Source organism: Mustela erminea, chromosome X, assembly GCF_009829155.1.
Source record: "Mustela erminea isolate mMusErm1 chromosome X, mMusErm1.Pri, whole genome shotgun sequence".
NCBI classification, from domain to species: domain Eukaryota; kingdom Metazoa; phylum Chordata; class Mammalia; order Carnivora; family Mustelidae; genus Mustela; species Mustela erminea.
This window is the reverse complement of record NC_045635.1, coordinates 126,484,222-126,503,254: the sequence shown is the minus strand read 5'-3', so window position 1 is coordinate 126,503,254 and position 19,033 is coordinate 126,484,222. Positions and strand designations below refer to the sequence as shown.

General features: G+C 38.8%; 1 protein-coding gene across 1 annotated transcript in view; it reads right to left on the bottom strand.

Moving 5' to 3' along the window:
* Positions 1-18,623, bottom strand: part of PASD1 (PAS domain containing repressor 1) — a 122,834-nt gene extending 104,211 nt beyond the window's left edge. The window contains exons 1-2 of the mRNA XM_032331048.1: positions 18,238-18,623; positions 259-487 (exon numbers count right to left, since the gene is read on the bottom strand). The gene's annotated coding sequence lies outside the window, so the exon portion shown is untranslated. The remainder of the gene's footprint in view (positions 1-258; positions 488-18,237) is intronic.
* Positions 18,624-19,033: the final 410 nt, after the last annotated feature.

Below are 19,033 nucleotides of genomic sequence, written 5' to 3'. Positions count from 1 at the left end.
TGTCCAGTTCTGGGAATCAAGAAAGGAAGATGGCACACAGTGGGTGATAAGTTTGAAATAGAACACAGAGGGAGGTGATGATGCAGGGAGTTAAGAGCAGAGAGATACTAAAAGAACATCTAAGTGTATGGATGGGCTGAGAACAGGGCCAGATCAAATTTGATGCTTAGTTGATACCTTCAGAGAATGAGGTACAGGATGGAGAATGTGTGTACTATTTCCCTGCTAATTATTCCTATCCAGACACTGTCGACTTACCATTTTGGAAGTGTATCTCCTTGATCACAAAAACAAGTTGAGAGGAGAACAGGCAAGGCTGAATGTATCCCCATCCATCCACACAGCTCAATGAGTCAGCAGCGCCTTGGTGTGTGAAAGGCCCTCTGAGCATTCATTTCCATGCTCATCTCCTGTGGAACATCTCCAAAAAAAACCTTTGCCCCTTTGTTCATTTCAAAATAGATTGATCTGCATCTGAGAGATGTATCTATCAAATAGGGACAGATGATCCATCAGCTGATTCGTGAGTTATTAAGGCAGCTAGGACCACATAAATACAAACAGTATTCAAATGAGGCTAACCTTTCTGTGCAAAAAGGTCCCTGCCAATTAAAACTTGTGAAAGTTGCCTTTGTCCCCTTGTGGAACAGCATGGTTGTTCAATAGGTGCCAGTCTATTATGTTGAACTTTAAATTGAATATTCAAAATATTTACATAATACCTCTTCAAACTAAATTGAAACTTCAAATATATATATATATATATATATTTAAATTACACCCTCATTGTGTGAAATTAGAGGACATGGACAAAAACGTTATTTTTGTTGGAGAGTAAGTGACCTTTTCGTGTACTAATTTCGAAGGGTCGCTTAATCAACAGACAGATCTCTGGGGTTATCATCTGTGCTTTTTACCAACATTACCCCGGCATTGTATTGGCAACTGTGAAGAGTATACATTGTGCTTTTTGAAAACAGGGACTAATAGGAATTGTTTTCCCTATAAATAATGCATCAGGAAGAAAACATAGCCCTTTTCATTATTTGTCAAGTACTTTACTTTAATCATTTTGGAACAATTGAACATACATCATCTTTGTCTCCTTTTATGATTATAAAAGCAATGTGAGTCTTTGTAAAAAAATAAAAAGCTTGAAGAACAAGCTTAAAAACACATAATCTCATCAGGCAGAAGCAATCATGATACTGACTCTGTACGCTTCCTTTCATTTATATTTTCTTTTACATAATTAAGACCATATTGTGTACTTAATTTTACACTCTAGTTTTAGAAATTAACATTATAATAGGTTTCTTCATGTTATTAAATAAAATTATACAACCTGATTTTAATTTCTGCATGATAACATAGTCTATAGAGATATCATAATTTATTTAAACATACCCCTCATATTGTACAGACTTCTGCAATCATATGTTGTGCACCTGAGACTAATGTAACACTGTGTCAACTATATTTCAGTAAGAAAATAACCTTATTGTTTTAGATACCATTGGACATTTAGGTCATTTCTACTTTTCCCTATTACAATGTGATAATTGTCTTTGTGCATAAGAGGATCACTTTAGAATAATGTCAAAGAAATGGGGTGCATAAAGATATTTCCTTAGAGTACAGTCAAAGAAATTGGATTAATTCTTAAGATCAAGAAAAGTCTTATGGCCCTTGATACACATTGCCAAATTGTTTAACTAAAGATGGCCAAAAACTTGTTTTTCAAAATGACTACATTGTTCAGTTAAATTTTTCTCTGGCCAGTTCATTTGAATAGAATTTTAATAACTTTGAAAGGTGCCATTTGACTTACAATTGAGGTTTTTGGTTTTTTTTTTTTTAATTTGTTAGTTCTGGACTTTCTGATATCAGTTAACTCAATATATATGAACGTACTTCTAGAATTCCAAACAGTCAGAGTTTGGAGGTGTCTTGGTGAGCATCTTGTTTTAATTCCTTGTATAGCAGGGGACTTCAGAGGCAAAGAGACAGGGAACAGGGAACCAGCACAGCTGAGACTAAGCTTTAAGTCTCCCAAGTCACAGCCTAGCATTCTTCTCACTGCAGGTTCTTTTTTCAAATATTAAAAATCCCCACATTTTTTTTAAATCTTTACAAATTTGGCCCATTAGTGTCACTGTGTTTTAATATAGAAAGTCAAGTGATTTTATTACTATTAACCAGAGATTTCATATAGCAAGTTATCTGGAATGGATACACATGATTGTTTACTTTCTGATCCCTTTTTAAGGTGTACCTTATAGTTTGTGCACTTTTCTCTGAGCATGTTATACTTGAGCACATTTAAAAACTGTGTATTATATTGTATAGAGAAGTTGAGTCACTATGCTTTACACCTGAAACTAGTATCACATTCTGTGTCAACTATACTCAAATTTTAAGAACTATTAAAAAGTTTTAAAAAATCATACATTATATAGAAGCAAGAAATCTTTAACTCAACAAATCAGGTATGGTACAAAAAGTATTCTCTCCTCTGTATACGTGGGAAACTGTGTATATACTCACTGAAAAATAAAATATGACATGTTTTACATTTTAATTAAAAAATAATTGCATCTACCTGAAAATTGAAAAAGTAAGATTTTGGGGCCCATGGTGACTTGCACCCAAATTTCAACTCTATCACATTCATAGTGGTATGATGTTGGGCAGGTTATTAAACTCAGAAATTTAATTTTCAGATCTAGAACATATCCAGATAATACTCTTTGTAGAGGGCCAGACAGTAAATATTTCAGGCTTTTGTGGGCCACTAATAGTCTCTCTCTCTCTCTTAACCACATGTAAATAATGAGTGTAGCCATTGGGTGGGGGCAGAATATGCTACTTCAAAATACACGACTTCAGCATATTAATTCTTTTGAATTAAGGTTACTTAAGAAACAGTGAGTACAAATAGGACACTCTGATCCTCCTTTGTCTCCCTGAAAACAGGAAATAAATCTCCCATGTGAGAGGTATACTCCCTGTACCAGGAGGAAGAGAGGCATCCTTATCACCAGAGATAGGGAATTTAAGGCTGAGAAACCTATATGAACAAACTTCTTTGTCTAGTCAATGCATTGCAAATGCATTGTTTCTCTGTGTAAAAGGTATAAAAGCTGCCTGCTTTGGTCACTTCTTTGAATCTCATATTTTTATGAGATCCTGTATGGAAAAATTAAATCTGTTTTTCTCCTGTTAATCTTTCTTATGTCAATTTAATTATTAGATCATCCAAAGAACCTGGAAGGGAAGATGGGGAAAGGTTTCCTCCCCTACATTATGTTCCATTTGTCTCTAAAACTTTATTTATAAAAATAGACAACTAGAAGCAGAATTTGGTCTCATGTGTGTTGTGATTTTGCAGCGCTTTTAATCACAATGTTTCATGATATTTAATTAAATATAATAGGAGGGAAAGTACTCTACAGAGAAAATTAGGATAATATAGAAAATACCCCCCCGACACACACACACTCACATACATACATCAACATTGCATTCCTGGGTGAAATCCCATTTGGCTATGGTACATAATCTTTTTTATACATTGTTGGAGTCAGTTTGTAATCATTTTGTTGAGGTTTTATGCATCAATATTCATAAAGAATATTGGTCTGTAGTTTTCTTATAAGGTATTTGTCTAGTTTTTATATAACACTGGCTTCATAGAATGCATTGGGAAATGTTCCTTCCTCTTTTATTTTTGAAAGTTTGAGAAAGATTGGTGTTAATTCTTTAACTATTTTGTAGAATTCAGCCATGAAGCCATGTGGGTCTGGTTTATTCATTGGCAGGTTATTTGAACTTTTTAAAGGTCTCTTTAGATTTCTTCTTAAATCAGTGTCAGAATTTCGTGTCCTTGCAGAAATTGTTCCATTTCTTCTTGGTTATCTAATTTGTTGGTATACTGTTGTTCATACTAGTCCTTTATAATCCTTTACATTACTGTCAGAGCAGTAGTGATGTTCCATCTTTCATTCCTGATTTTAGTAATTTGAGTCTCCTCACATTTTTCTTGGTCTACCTATCCAAAAATTTGTGAATTTTATTGATCTTTTTAAAAAGCCAGCTTGTTTGAACAGTTTTCTCCTCCTCTCCTCTCTCTTCTCTGAGCTCCAAATCTCTGCAACACGGAGCTGTAATACTGGCAACTTGTTTCTGCTGGGGAGAAATCAACCCTAGCCTGTATCTGGGATTATAGGGATCCCTTAGTCCTAAGTGGTCCTGAGCTGCAGCTGAATGGAGTTGAACTTCCAACATACTGAGCTTAGGGGTGGGTAAGGGAGTGAGTCATTGTTCCTACTGCAATTTAGTAGATTTTTTAAAAAACTTCCTTTTTTAAAAAAACGATTTTATTTATTTATTTGACAGAGAGAGAGAGATCACAAGTAGGCGAGAGGCAGACAGAGAGAGAGGGGTAAGCAGGATCCCCACTAAGCAGAGAGCCTGATGCGGGGCTCGATCCCAAGACCCAGAGATCATGACCTGAGCTGAAGGCTTAACCCACTGAGCCACCCAGGTGCCCCATAGTAGATTTTTAAAAATAAATGTTTCCCCATTTGCTGAATACTTTCTGAATTTCTAGAGACTTTAAATAGTTGTGTTCTTCAGTAACATTCACCACTTATGGGTGTTTCATTGGGAAGTGGGAACACAGAGGTATTCATGTCACCATTCTGCAAATTGCTTCTCCAGCCTGACATTCATTTTGATACCCAGATGAATTCCTTCCATTTTAAATGAGCCCCTTTTTTTTGTGCTGGGTTATCTCTGACTTTTCTAGCTCTGTGTACCCTCTTTATCTGTATGCATTATGGAGGCAAGTGCCAGGAGAGCACCAAGCTTTTTCCTGTCAACCCGATTGTTGTTCTAATTTGATTTCCCTACCTTCCTTCTTTATCTAAACTGTCCGCTCTTCTCTTCCATTCTTCGTTCTGCTGTTGCCAATGTACTTTCTAAGGGGCATCTGCTATACTCCAAAGGTGCCAACTGACCATAATAAGCCAGCAGGGGAGGAAGTGATGTGATTGCAACTTTTTACCAAATAAGGAAGTCTAGTTACCATCTACTTAATCACCACACTTTCACAAAATGATGGATATTTCTTTTTTTTTAAATTTTCTATTTCTTTTCAGCATAACAGTATTCATTGTTTTTGCACCACGCCCAGTGCTCCATACAATCCATGCCCTCCCTAATACCCACCACCTGGTTCCCCCAACCTCCCCCCCGCACCGCCCCTTCAAAACCCTTAGGTTGTTTTTCAGAGTCCATAGTATCTCATGGTTCACCTCCCCTTCCAATTTCCCTCAACTCCCTTCTTCTCTCCATCTCCCCTTGTCTTCCACATTATATGTTATGCTCCACAAATAAGTGAAACCATATGATAATTGACTCTCTCTGCTTGACTTATTTCACTCAGCATAATCTCTTCCAGTCCCGTCCATGTTGCTACAAAAGTTGGGTATTCATCCTTCTGATGGAGGCATAATACTCCATAGTGTATATGGACCACATCTTCCCTATCCATTCGTCCATTGAAGGGCATCTTGGCTCTTTCCACAGTTTGGCGACCGTGGCCATTGTTGCTATAAACATTGGGGTACAGATGGTCCTTCTTTTCACTACATCTGTATCTTTGGGGTCAATACCCAGTAGTGCAATTGCCGGGTCATAGAGTAGCTCTATTTTTAATTTCTTGAGGAATCTCCACACTGTTCTCCAAAGAGGTTGCACCAACTTGCATTCCCACCAACAGTGGAAGAAGGTTCCCCTTTCTCCACATCCTCTCTAACACATGTTGTTTCCTGTCTTGCTAATTTTGGCCATTCTAACTGGTGTAAGGTGGTATCTCAATGTGGTTTGAATTTGAATCTCCCTGATGGCTAGTGATGATGAACATTTTTTCATGTGTCTGATAGCCATTTGTATGTCTTCATTGGAGAAGTGTCTGTTCACATCTTCTGCTCATTTTTTGATATGATTGTCTGTTTGTGTGTGTTGAGTTTGAGGAGTTCTTCATAGATCCTGGATATCAGCCTTTTGTCTGTACTGTCATTTGCAAATATCTTCTCCCATTCCGTGGGTTGCCTCTTTGTTTTGTTGACTGTTTCCTTTGCTGTGCAGAAGCTTTTGATCTTGATGAAGCTTGCAGCCTTCCCTTTGATATCAGGAACACAACAAAGATGCCCACTCTCACCACTCTTGTTCAACATAGTATTAGAAGTCCTAGCAACAGCAATCAGACAACAAAGAGAAATAAAAGGTATCCAAATTGTCAAGGAAGAAGTCAAACTCTCTCTCTTTGCAGATGACATGATTCTTTATATGGAAAACCCAAAAGACTCCACCCCCAAACTATTAGAAATCATACAGCAATTCAGTAACGTGGCAGGATACAAAGTCAATGTACAGAAATCAGTTGTTTTCTTATACACTAACAATGAAAATACAGAAAGGGAAATTAGAGAATCGATTCCATTTACTATAGCACCAAGAACCATAAGATACCTGGGAATAAACCTAACCAAAGAGGTAAAGGATCTGTACTCGAGGAACTACAGAACACTCATGAAAGAAATTGAAGAAGACACAAAAAGATGGAAGACCATTCCATGCTCTTGGATCAGAAGAATAAACATTGTTAAAACATCTATACTGCCTAGAGCAATCTACACTTTTAATGCCATTCTGATAAAAATTCCACCGGTATTTTTCAAAGAGCTGGAGTAAATAATCCTAAAATTTGTATGGAATCAGAAGAGACCCCAAATCGCTAAGGAAATGTTGAAAAAGAAAAACAAAACTGGCAGCATCATGTTACCTGATTTCAAGCTTTACTACAAAGCTGTGATCACCAAGACAGCATGGTACTGGCATAAAAACAGACACATAGACCAGTGGAGCAGAGTAGAGAGCCTAGATATGGACCCTCAACTCTATGGTCAAATAATCTTCAACAAAACAGGAAAAAATATACAGTGGAAAAAAGACAGTCTCTTCAATAAATGGTGCTGGGAAAACTGGACAGCTATATGTAGAAGAATGAAACTCGACCATTCTCTTACACCATACACAAAGATAAACTCAAAATGGATAAAAGACCTCAACATGAGACAGGAATCCATTAGAATCCTAGAGGAGAACATAGGCAGTAACCTCTTCAATATCAGCCACAGCAACTTCTTTCAAGATATATCTCCAAAGGCAAAGGAAACAAAAGCGAAAATGAACTTTTGGGACTTCATCAAGAATGATGGATATTTCTTATCAAGAAAATAGGAAAGATTAAGATCTTACAGTAAAACATTTTTGATACGTTTTACTTATGAAAAACTCTTCGCATTGTCCAGTGATACACATTCATACAGCAAGTACTGGTCCATGGGAGGGCAATTTGGAACCTAAGGAAGACCTCGACTGCACTCTCAACACCACTCTTACCTCTATCCCAGCGACTGCACCGTGACTCTCTTAACATCCCCTCCTCCCTGCTCTCTGGTGCTTTCTTGTAATAAAACGTTTATTGATGAGTCAGACTGCCTTGTAAGACAGTGAGTGTCTTGAAAGCAGGATCCTGTCTTCCTCATCTCTGTATGCCTAGTGAGAAGTAAGTACAGGTTCGAGCAGAAAGTAGACTATAAATATATGCTGAATGAGTGAATGAATAAGTGAATGAATTGTTGGACATTGGCAGAAATTATAAAATTCAAACTTCTTAGTCAAGTTTTCAGGGATTTCCTGATCTGGTCCCTGCACACTGTACTACCAATCTTATCACCTTCAATTATTCTTCCCAACATGGACTCTCCATTCCAGCCCAGCTGGTCTGCTTTCTTATCCTTAAGTGTCCTGCATTACCTCACCTGCTCACAGTGGCAAGTGCTCTTGCCCACATTTATTCTTATTTGAACGCTCCTTCTCCCTTATTTAAGGCAACACTTCAGACTACCCAGATCCTATTGTGGAAGTAGACATGTCCTCGGAGCAGACCAGGCCTATTTTCATGAGGGCAAGGAGAAAACCTTCAAATGTGACTAACTGGCTCAAATGTCTGTATGTCAATATCCTATGGTATTGATAGAAACAGTGACTAGAACAATGTCAGATATATTCCTATGGCACATATCATTAAAAACGTTTCTCTAGTCTGACAGAAATTTTTTAAATCAGTTCACTTTGGGAACGGATACCCAACCAGCCTTTAAAACCACCCGGTCTTTACTTTCTGGAATTGCCTCTTTCTGTTTATGGAAAAATCAGAGTAACTTTTGCCTCTTTCAAGTCTCATTCTTCATAATTCTGCAAATAAATTTGTTTCTTGTTCAACAAATATTTAAATGACCACCACAAGCCAAACAGGTGCTGCTTTACAAATAGTGTGTTTGTTATTCCATCTAAAAATTCCTCAGGCCCAGGGGACTGACTGTGTCTGTGTGAGGTAGCTTTAATTTCCTTTAAAAGTGCCAGCTGTTCTCTTACCTTTGTCTCCTTAAACATGAGTTGCCGATCTGTCTTTCCTGTGTGGTATGGTTGAATGTATCCCTTCCTAGAGCAGATGGTCCCTGGAGTCTGTGTTCTGTGTAACAAATGAATGTCCGCTCTCCTTGTGACATGACCCATCCTTGGAATTTGACTATTGCAAACTTTCTGCATACAAGCGTGAGCTGTTAGTCCATCTTAGCCATCCCTGGGTCCATCCTAAACATACTGCTATTGAAAGAATGAGCCATAGCTTCTTGTTGTCCCATCCTCTGTCAAAATGCTATGATCTACCTTTTTAGGAAAGGAAAACAGTGTCATGTACTCCAGAAAACCTGGTTGGGCTGGATCATGTGTTTTCTCTAATGAGCACCTCCTTTAGCTGTGTGGGAAGTAACCAATTTACTCCAGAGTCCCAGAGAATTGATGTTGGGGAGTCCTGAGGAAATCTTTGGTGGCAATAACAGTCCAATTGAGATGGGGCATTGTGACAGCCATCCTTTATGTATGCATAGTGCATCATTGCTTATAAAATGCCATAGGATATCTTATCTCACTTGATTATCACCATGAGTACTGTGAGGTAGGCAGGATAAGAATTACTACTCCCATTTATCAGATGAGGAAACTGAAGTCTGCAGTGGGGGGGGGGGGCAGTGGGCAAAAAGATGGTTTAGGATGACAAAACTAGTAAGTAGAAAACCTGCAAGAAGAATCTAGGATTTCTGACCTCCATGATCTGTCTTCTGGATGAAATGGAACTGCAAGAGCCCTGAATACCTATGGTGTATGAGTAATGTTGGAGTAAATCCAAATGGTTGCCCTTGGCTTGTCTACCTTCAGAAATGACATTTTTCTCCTGAACTTCCAGGTAGCCATTTACTTATTCATTCATTTAATAAACACATAATGAGCCTCTACTGTGTTCCAGGTACAGGGACTACAGCAGAGAACAAATATAGTTGCTCACTTCCTAGGGTTTACAGTCTGGTGGAGCAGAGATTTATTGAAAGGAAAATTACAGATCATATAAGGTGCTAGGAAAGAAGAATATAGTATTCTATGAAACAAAATAAAAAGGCACCTCATTCAGTTTGGGAAGGTCAGATGATGAAAGAGCATCTCTCTCTCTGATGAAAGCATATTTAGAAAACTGAAACCTAAAGGATGGAATAGGAGTCACCCAAAGAGTTGGCTGAGGATGGTTGGGTAGCACAAGCAAGGGGGTAATAAACAAATTAAACAGCAAGAGTGAAGGCTCTGAGACAGGACTGAGCTTGGTGCATTACAGGAAGAGAGAAAAGATTCATGTGGCCAGAAGGCAATGAATGAAGGGGGAAATAAGAGAAAGATGAGCCTGCAGAGTGAACACAGACCAGATCATAAAGTCCAATAACAACTTCCTTTTGAGCCTGCTTTGGATGTACTTGACTAAGGCCTAGACTACTGAAGACCCTGTGAATGCTTCTAGATTCATTATTCAGGCCCCTTCCTGTTCATCTTAGATGCTCTGGGGCCACCTAGAGGCCAAAATACGGGGCCCAGGAAGAGCAGTAGGTAGAAGCCTGGAGATGCTATTATTTAAAGGGCAGGCCAATGAATAGTTTAGTAGACTATACACCCCTTCAGGGCAGAGAGATCAACACCTGGTATGACAACCTGCACATATTAGGGTTTTAAAAAAATATTCATCAGATGGAAGAAGAGGAGTCCACAAAGAAGACTGAAAAAAAAAAAGACAGAAATGCAAGGAGAATCATGATGGTGCATTGTCATGGAAGTTAAGGCACCAAAGAGCTTTAAAAGGAGGGAGAGGACAACTGCTGAATGCAACAGAGGGGCCAAATAAGATCAGGAACATGTTTCATATGTTGAAGAAACAATTCCAAGTTCATGTGTTTGCAATCTTGATCTCTAGCCCAGAAATTTCCCTCTGAGCTCCAGACCTGAATATTCAAGTCATTGATGACCATTTCTATGTTGACATCCCATACACAGGCAGAGCTTGTTCCACAATGTGCCGTGTCTCCAAATAAACATACTATCTTTCTTCCAACTCTTGGCCCTCTTCTTCTATTCTTTATTTTATAAATGGCATTACTGAATCTCATGAACAAACCCGAAACCTAGGAGTAATTCTAGACTCATCCCACTCCCTCTCCCACACCATTCACTGTTCAGTCTATCCCCTCATAATTCTCACATCTGTTCACTCTGATCCAAATCATCTCCCTGCCCTAGCCCAGTCCACCATTGTTTCTAATGTGCAAAACTGAGGTAAATACTTAACTGGTCTATTCACATCTGCTCTTGCTCTCTCACAAACTTTCACAATGTATATAGCCCACACACAATGTATATAGTTTTTTAAAATATAAGTTTATTTTTATTCATATTCAGAAAAAAATCACGTTTGGTATACAGTTTGATGAATTTTGATGACTACCACCGAATTATACAACCACTACCATAATCAAGACACAGAACAATTCCATAATTAACTTCCCTAAAGTGCTCACATGCTACTCCTTTATAGTTAAACATCTGCCCCACACATAAATCATTTCCAGGATATCATAGGGATGAAATCATACAGTATGTAACCTTTTCAGATAGGCTTCTTTCACTTAGCATAATGCATTTGAGGTTCATCCATCCTGTGTGTCAGTCGTTTGTTCTTTTTATTACTGAGTAGTATTCCATTGGATGGATGTGTCACACTTTATTTATCTATTCCCTAATTGAGGGATGTTTGGGTTGTTTCCACTTTTTGTTTGGAATTATGAATAAAGCTGCCATAAACATACACATACAAGTTTTTGTGTGAACATGGACTTTCATTTCACTTGGGTAAATACCTAGGAGTAAGATTGCGAGATCAGGGCACCTGGGTGGCTCAGTGGGTTAAGCCGCTGCCTTTGGCTCAGGTCATGATCTCAGGGTCCTGGGATCGAGTCCTGCATTAGGCTCTCTGCTCAGCGGGGAGCCTGCTTCCTTCTCTTTCTGCCTGCCTCTCTGCCTACTTGTGATCTCTCTCTGGCAAATAAATAAATAAATAAAATCTTTAAAAAAAAAAAAAAAAGATTGCGAGGCCATATGAGAAGTATATGGTTAACTTAAAAAAAAAAACACTTCTAAACTTGCTTCCAAAATAACAGTACCATTTTGCAATCCCACCAGCATTGTATGAGGCTTCTAGAAGCTTTACAATCTCACCAGCACACGGTTTGTCAGTTTTCTCTTTTTTATGTAATCTTGAATATTAGTCATTCTAATAGACATGTAGTGGTTCTCACTGTGGTTTTAAATTGCATTTCCAAACCACCTAATGAGGCTGGGCATATTTTCACATACATGTTTAGCTTCCATGTATCTTCTTTGATACACCCTCATCTTCTTTGGTGAATTATCTGTTCAAATATTCTTCCCATTTTTCTTTTTTTTTAATTTAAATTCAATTATCCAACATATAGTACATCATTAGCTTTTGATGTAGTGTTCAATGATTCATTAATTGTGTATGACACCCAGTGCTCATCAGATCACGTGTTCTCCTTAATACCCATCACCCAGTTACTCCATCCCCCACACCCCTCCCTTTCAGAACCCTCCATTTGTTTTCTGGAGTCAAGACTCTTTCATGGTTTATCTCCCTCTCTGATTTCTTCTAATTGGATTGTTTGATCTCATTTTTGGGTTTTGAGATTTCTTGGTATATTCTAAACACAAGTTCTTTTGTCAGACATGTGATTAGCAAATATTTTCTCCCAGTCTATGTCTTGTCTTTTTATTCTTTTAATTATGTCTTTTACAGAGGAAATGTTTTTAATTTATATGAAGTTCTATTACTTTTTCTTTTTATAGATCATGCTTTTGGTATTGTATCTAAAACCTACTTCTCTAAGGTCACACAGATTTTTCCTGTTTTCATCTAAAAGTTTTATATTTTAAAAATTTTCATTTAGTATCTATAATTAGTGTCTATAATCCATTCTGAGCTAATTAATGTATAAGATTTGAGGTATACGTAAAGTCAAGGTTCAATATTATTTTTGCATATGGATGTGAAATTGTTCATGCAGCGTTAGTTCAAAGGGCTCTTCTTTCTTCATTGAATTGTCATTGCAACTTTGTCAAAATTCAACTGGCTATATTTGTATGGGTGTATTTCTAGGTTCTCACTTCTTTCCCATTGATCCATGTGTCTAGCCCTCCATCAATATCACACTGATTTGTTTACCTTAGCTTTATTTTAAGTCTTAAAATCAGGTAGAGTGAGTCTTCCAACGTTTTTCCAAGAAATTCCAAATTTTTTCTATTCTATTTAATATAGTTTTCCATATAAATTTTATTTTTTTAATTTATTTTTTCAATGTTCCAAGATTCGATGTTTATGCACCACACTCCGTGCTCCATGCAATCCATGCCATATAAATTTTAGAATAAGTTTACTGATATCTACAAAAAACCTGTTGTGATTTTGGTGGGGACTATGTCCATGAAACTATTAGTAAAGAATTGACATCTATTTATTTATTTATTTATTTATTTTCAGCATAAGAGTATTCATTATTTTTGCACCACACCCAGTGCTCCATGCAATCCGTGCCCTCTCTAATACCCACCACCTGGTTCCCCAACCTCCCACCCCCCGCCACTTCAAACCCCTCAGATTGTTTTTCAGAGTCCATAGTCTCTCATGGTTCACCTCCCCTTCCAATTTCCCCTAACTCCCTTCTCCTCTCTAACTCCCCATGTCCTCCATGCTATTTGTTATGCTCCACGAATCAGTGAAACCATATGATAATTGACTCTCTCTGCTTGACTTATTTCACTCAGCATAATCTCTTCCAGTCCCGTCCATGTTGCTACAAAAGTTGGGTATTCATCCTTTCTGATGGAGGCATCATACTCCATAGTGTATATGGACCACATCTTCCTTATCCATTCGTCCACTGAAGGGCATCTTGGTTCTTTCCACAGTTTGGCGACCGTGGCCATTGCTGTTATCAACATTGGGGTACAGATGGCCCTTCTTTTCACTACATCTGTATCTTTGGGGTCAATACCCAGTAGTGCAATGGCAGGGTCATAGGGAAGCTCTACTTTTAACTTCTTGAGGAATCTCCACACTGTTCTCCAAAGTGGCTGCATCAACTTGCATTCCCAACAGTGTAGGAGGGTTCCCCTTTCTCCACATCCTCTCTGAGCAGGGAGCCTGACGTGGGGCTTCATCCCAGGACCCTGAGATCATGACCTGAACCAAAGTCAGATACTTAAGTGACTGAGCTACCCAGACACCCCACGCTCTCTGGAGTTTTTAATTCAGGGTTGTCCACACCAAACTTTCAGCAATTCATGAATTACAGTTCAGGTTTTCTTATCCTGGCACTGGCCATCATACCATGGAACACTACTCAATGATAAAAAATGAACTGTTGATATATACAACAAACTGAATGAATGTTCAGATAATTACGCTAAGTGAAAAAAGTCCCCAAATCTTGTGTAATTTGTTATTCAGTTTATATAACATTCTTGGAAAGATTAAATTATAAAAATGGGAACAGATTAGTAGTTGCCAGGGAAGGATGTGGGTATGGGAGATGTGTTAATCAGTTCAATGTGTTATATATAACAGAGAACTATAGACTGGATGACTTAACAGAAATTTCTTTCTCATAGTTCTGGAGGTTAGGAAGCACAAGATTAAGGTACCAGTCTTGGTTCATAGTGAGGGCCCTCTTCTGGTTTATAGACAGATGCCTTCTTGCTATATTCTTAGATAGCAGAGAAAGCAAGCTCAGGTTCCTTCACCCCCTTATAAAGGCACCAGTCCCATCATGGGGGCTCCACCTCATGATCTCATCCAAACCTAATCACCTGCCAAAGCCTCCAAAATCCAAATACCATCACACTGGGGATTAAGGCCTCAATATATGAATTTTAAGGGGAAACATTCAGTCTATAACAAGAAAGAAGTGGATATGGTTATAAAAGGGTGAAATGAGGTTCAATTGGTTATGGAATTGTTCATCTTGACTGTCCCAATGTCAATATCCTGGTTGTGGTATTGTATTATAGCTTTGAAAGGTAGATGTTACCATTGTGGGAAATTGGGCAAATTGTACCCAATTTATTTATTCATTTTAGAGAGAGTGAGAGAGAAAGCACAAGTGGGGAGGGCCAGAGAGGGGAGAGGGAGAAAGAATCTGAAGCAAATGGACATTAGGGAAGGTATGTGCTATGCTGAGTGCTGTGAAGTGTGTAAACCTGGCGATTCACAGACCTGTACCCCTGGGGCTAATAATACATTATATGTTAATAAAAATTTTTAAAAATGCAAAAAAAGTAAACAAATAGACACATATTGTATAGTCAATAAGACAAGTAATTTCAATAAAAGGAACAGGATAGAGAGTGATCTGGTATATCTTCATAAGGAGACAAATACTTGAGGGAAGGGTGTCCTGGCAGAAGAAAAGTCAAATGAAATGACTGTGAGGTGGGAGCAAGGAGGCCCACGTGGTTGGAGAGTAGAGATGGTGGGACATTTGAATGGGGAGGGAGGAGGGGGCCAGATCATGTGGGGCATTGCAGGGCTGCTAAGGACTTTAGATTACCAACCATGTGAGATGAGAAACCCCTCTGGACAGATGAGAGCAGGAGAGTTGCATATAATTAATTTATGTTCTAAGACCCATGATCACTGTTTGAACAATAAACTGGAGTGGGGCGGGGGAATGGGGCAAGAGTAGAAGCAAGAGCAAGCTGAAAGCTACTGTAGTGGATCAAGCAGGAGATGATAGTGGCTTATAAAGTTGATGAAGCTTTAGGGGCACCTGGGGGGTTCAGTGGGTTAAGCCTCTGCCTTTGGCTCAGGTCATGATCTCGGGGTTCTGGGATAGAGCCCTGTGTCGGGCTCTCCCCTCAGCAGGGAACCTGCTTCCCACCCCCTCTGCCTGCCTCTCTGCCTATTTGTGATCTCTCTGTCAAATAAATAAATAAAATCTTAAAAAAAAAAAAAGAATCTGAAGCAGACTCCACACTGAGCTCAGAGCCAATGCAGGGCTTGATCCCACAACTGTGAGATCTTGAACTAAGCCAAAACCAAGAGTCAGACCTTAATTGACAACTCACCCAGGCATCCCTATTTGTATTAATTCTTACAACTGCATGTTGATCTACAATTATCTCAAAATAAAAAGTTTAATGAAAAATTGTCTGCAAATAACATAATAAAATTCAAAAAAAGAAAAAAAGAAAAAAGAAAAATTGTCTGCAAACAATGATCCCCTTTACTGCCCACACTATGGATGAACCACTCCCACTGTTCTCCCTCACCCCTTTAGCCAACTGTACCATTCCAAGTTTTCTTAACAAGAAAGTAGCCTAATCAGTCCTTGAGGGTGTTGTCATTGACTTTTGGTAGGGGAGATTTTTGGTGTTTTGGGGGGTCTTTAATTTCTTGCAACACAGGGCAGTATGCCACAAACACCACAAAGAGGTAGGTGGTCTAGAGGCAATATATTTTGTGTATTTGTCTGCTTTTTGGGGGTGGTGGCAGTGTCACTCCCCACATTTCACCAATATAACACCCTTATGTTGATGCCCCACAACTGCCTCCATACATATGCAGAAACACCCTTTTCCTCCTTGCCTATGGGATAGTGTTATGAAACTTGTCTTTAGTGCTCAAAACTTACCTAGTCCTTATTCCCAATGTTTGTCCAGTTGTGGACTTTCTGGTCTAACTCCCAACTCTGTACACCCCTACCTCTCTCCCTTCTCATATACTTGCCTCTTCCCTTTGTCATTCTCTACCATTAGAGGACACATAGAGACACACACATGCCAATTTTCACACAGGTTTTTGTTTTATTCATCAACATGCACATACCCTGTTTGTATATGGTTTGATTCTTAGTTGGCCATTTCTTAGTGGTTAGACTTTGGAGAATTCACAGATATTTGAGGTCTCTGGTCCCACTCTTAAGTTCTGGCTGTCCTGGGCCTCATTTGAAGTGGTGGGTTTCTCTACACTCTCTTGGTTCTGCTCTGGCTCATTTTTATTCAGCTTTTTATTCAGCCTGTGATAATAGCTGAATAACATGGGTCCTCTAGTTTTTCTAGACTTAATTAAAGCAATGGGAACTCTGGGAGAGGTTTCTTCTCTCAAACTCTCTTGAAAGTCTCTTTCAGCTTTCATAGTTGTCTTGGCCACCTGCAAAGACAACAGGTTGAGCACAGATGGGCACTGATTCAGTGAGAAGAAGATGAAGTGTAGAAGATAGCAGGCAGGGGCCTCAGGAGAGGGGAGAGGCTGAAGAGGATATGTGTGCCAGGCAAGGACAGGGAAGGAGTCTACGGGCCAAGGAATCAAAGGGGATGAGGAAGAGCATGGGTCAAGTCATCTTACCTTGCCACCACCTCTGGATCTAGGTTGACAGGTGGTATTCTTTGTCCTCCCTGTGGTGCTTGAAGTAAGTTTTTCTATAACTCTACTAGAAGTTTGTGGTTTACAGGTCACCCTTCCCAAGCAAAAATTCCCAACGGTCTACCCTAGGCCTCCTGACCTGCCTATATATGCTCCCCAGGACAATGAGCAGACACACCTTTAAGCTTTGTTTGGTCTACAAAACTCCCCTCCAGCCAATGGTAGCCCTGAGATGCTTAGACATCACAGAAGACCATGCTGACAACACTTCAGGGGCAGGGATATACTAGATAGGCCAAGATGCTTCCGTGGGAGAAAGAAGGAATTTTCTTAGCACACCTTAAGAGTCTTCTACACTGACCTGTCACCATCCTCATCTCTGTATGTCAATATTGGTGGGTCACATGGCAGGGAGAGTGTTTCCTCCAAATTTCCCCACAGCCACCCTATTCAGTGATACATTCTGTTCTCTCCCACCCTTCATCAATGCCAAGTTACCTTTTTTTATATCTTACCTTCAATCCATCCATGATAATGTGGCCATATTTAAGTCTATGCAGAGATTGAATCATCTCATTTCCCTCCTACACACCTTGAAGATCAATCAATTCTTGCCAGCACCACCTCATTTTACCAGTGACTACATAGCTCTCCTCAGTTTTCTGATTTCCAAACTGAAACCACTACCTTCAGGCTATCAAGACTTCATTGAATAAACTTGCTCTGTTGGGTATCTTAGCCTTGTTTCTTTTCTAAAAAAAATATTTTTTTTTTTGAGAGAGAGAATAAGCAAGAGAGAGTGGGGGAAGGGGTGGAAGAGGGGGAGAAAGAAAATCTCAAGCAGGCTCCATGCCCAGTGCAAAGCCCAACATGGGCCTCCATCTCACAACCCTCAGATAATGAATGACCTGAGCCAAAATCAAGAGTTGGACTCTTAACTGACTGAGCCATACAAGTGCCCCATGGGTATCCTAGTCTTGTTTCAAATCTGGGGGTCTTGCTTATCTCAGTAGGTGTACAACCAGGATTAGGTTTTAATGGTGTAGGAGGGATGAAGCAGATACATAGATGCTGCAAGTTGTAATGGCTGTTTGCATGCAAAAAACTACAAACTAAAACTGATGAGTACACCCAGAATGGGGCTTGACTTAACCAGAGGCATGCATGCCTTATGTAAAAAGCTCTTCTCAGCATGTATCTTCATCCACAAGACATTTTTATTTTACTGCTGGCACTCTTAGCATCCTAACTACTTTCCTTCTCCTGCAGCCTTCTGAAGAAATAAACCTTACCTTCCTGGAGGAGTACTGGTGGCATTCTTTTTTTTTTTTTATGAACAGCCGTAACAAGCTTCCAGCTTCTAGGTGGAGAAATTATGTGATCATTTTCAGTTCATTTACCTCATTAGGTAGACAGTCTCTCATTTGGGTTTTGTCCCTGTAGGAAAGAGGTGATAGTAAATAGGCCAGAGTGGCTTTATTAATATCAGGCAAAGGAGATTTCAGAGGAAAAAAATATTCTCAAAGCTAAGAAGTCATTTAATAATAATAAAGCTGTCAATTAATCAAGAGAACAAAATATCCTAAACATTTTGCTACTAGTAGAATATCTTCAAATTACATGAAACAAAAACTGATAGAATTACAAGAAGAAACAAGTCCACAATCATAGTCAGAGATTTCAATACCCGTCACTCAACAAGTGAGAAAACAAGTAGATAGAAACTCAGTAAAGATAAAGAAACTTTGAACCACATTGTCAATTAAATTAACCTAGTGACATTTACAGAATAATTTAAATAACACCAGAATTCACATTCAAGTGCACATGGGATATTTACCAACAAAGATATAATAATTCTGATCAGAAAGCAAGTCCCAATAAATTTAGAAGAATTCATATGATGTGAAGTTTATTCTCTGGCCACAATGGAATTAAATTTGAAATCAATAAGAGAAACATGTCTAGAAGATCCCCAAATATTTGGAAAGTAAATGATACACCTATAAGTAACTCATGGGACAAATAAGAAATCAAAGGGAAATTATATTTTGGACAGAATTAACATTTAAACACAAAACAACAGAA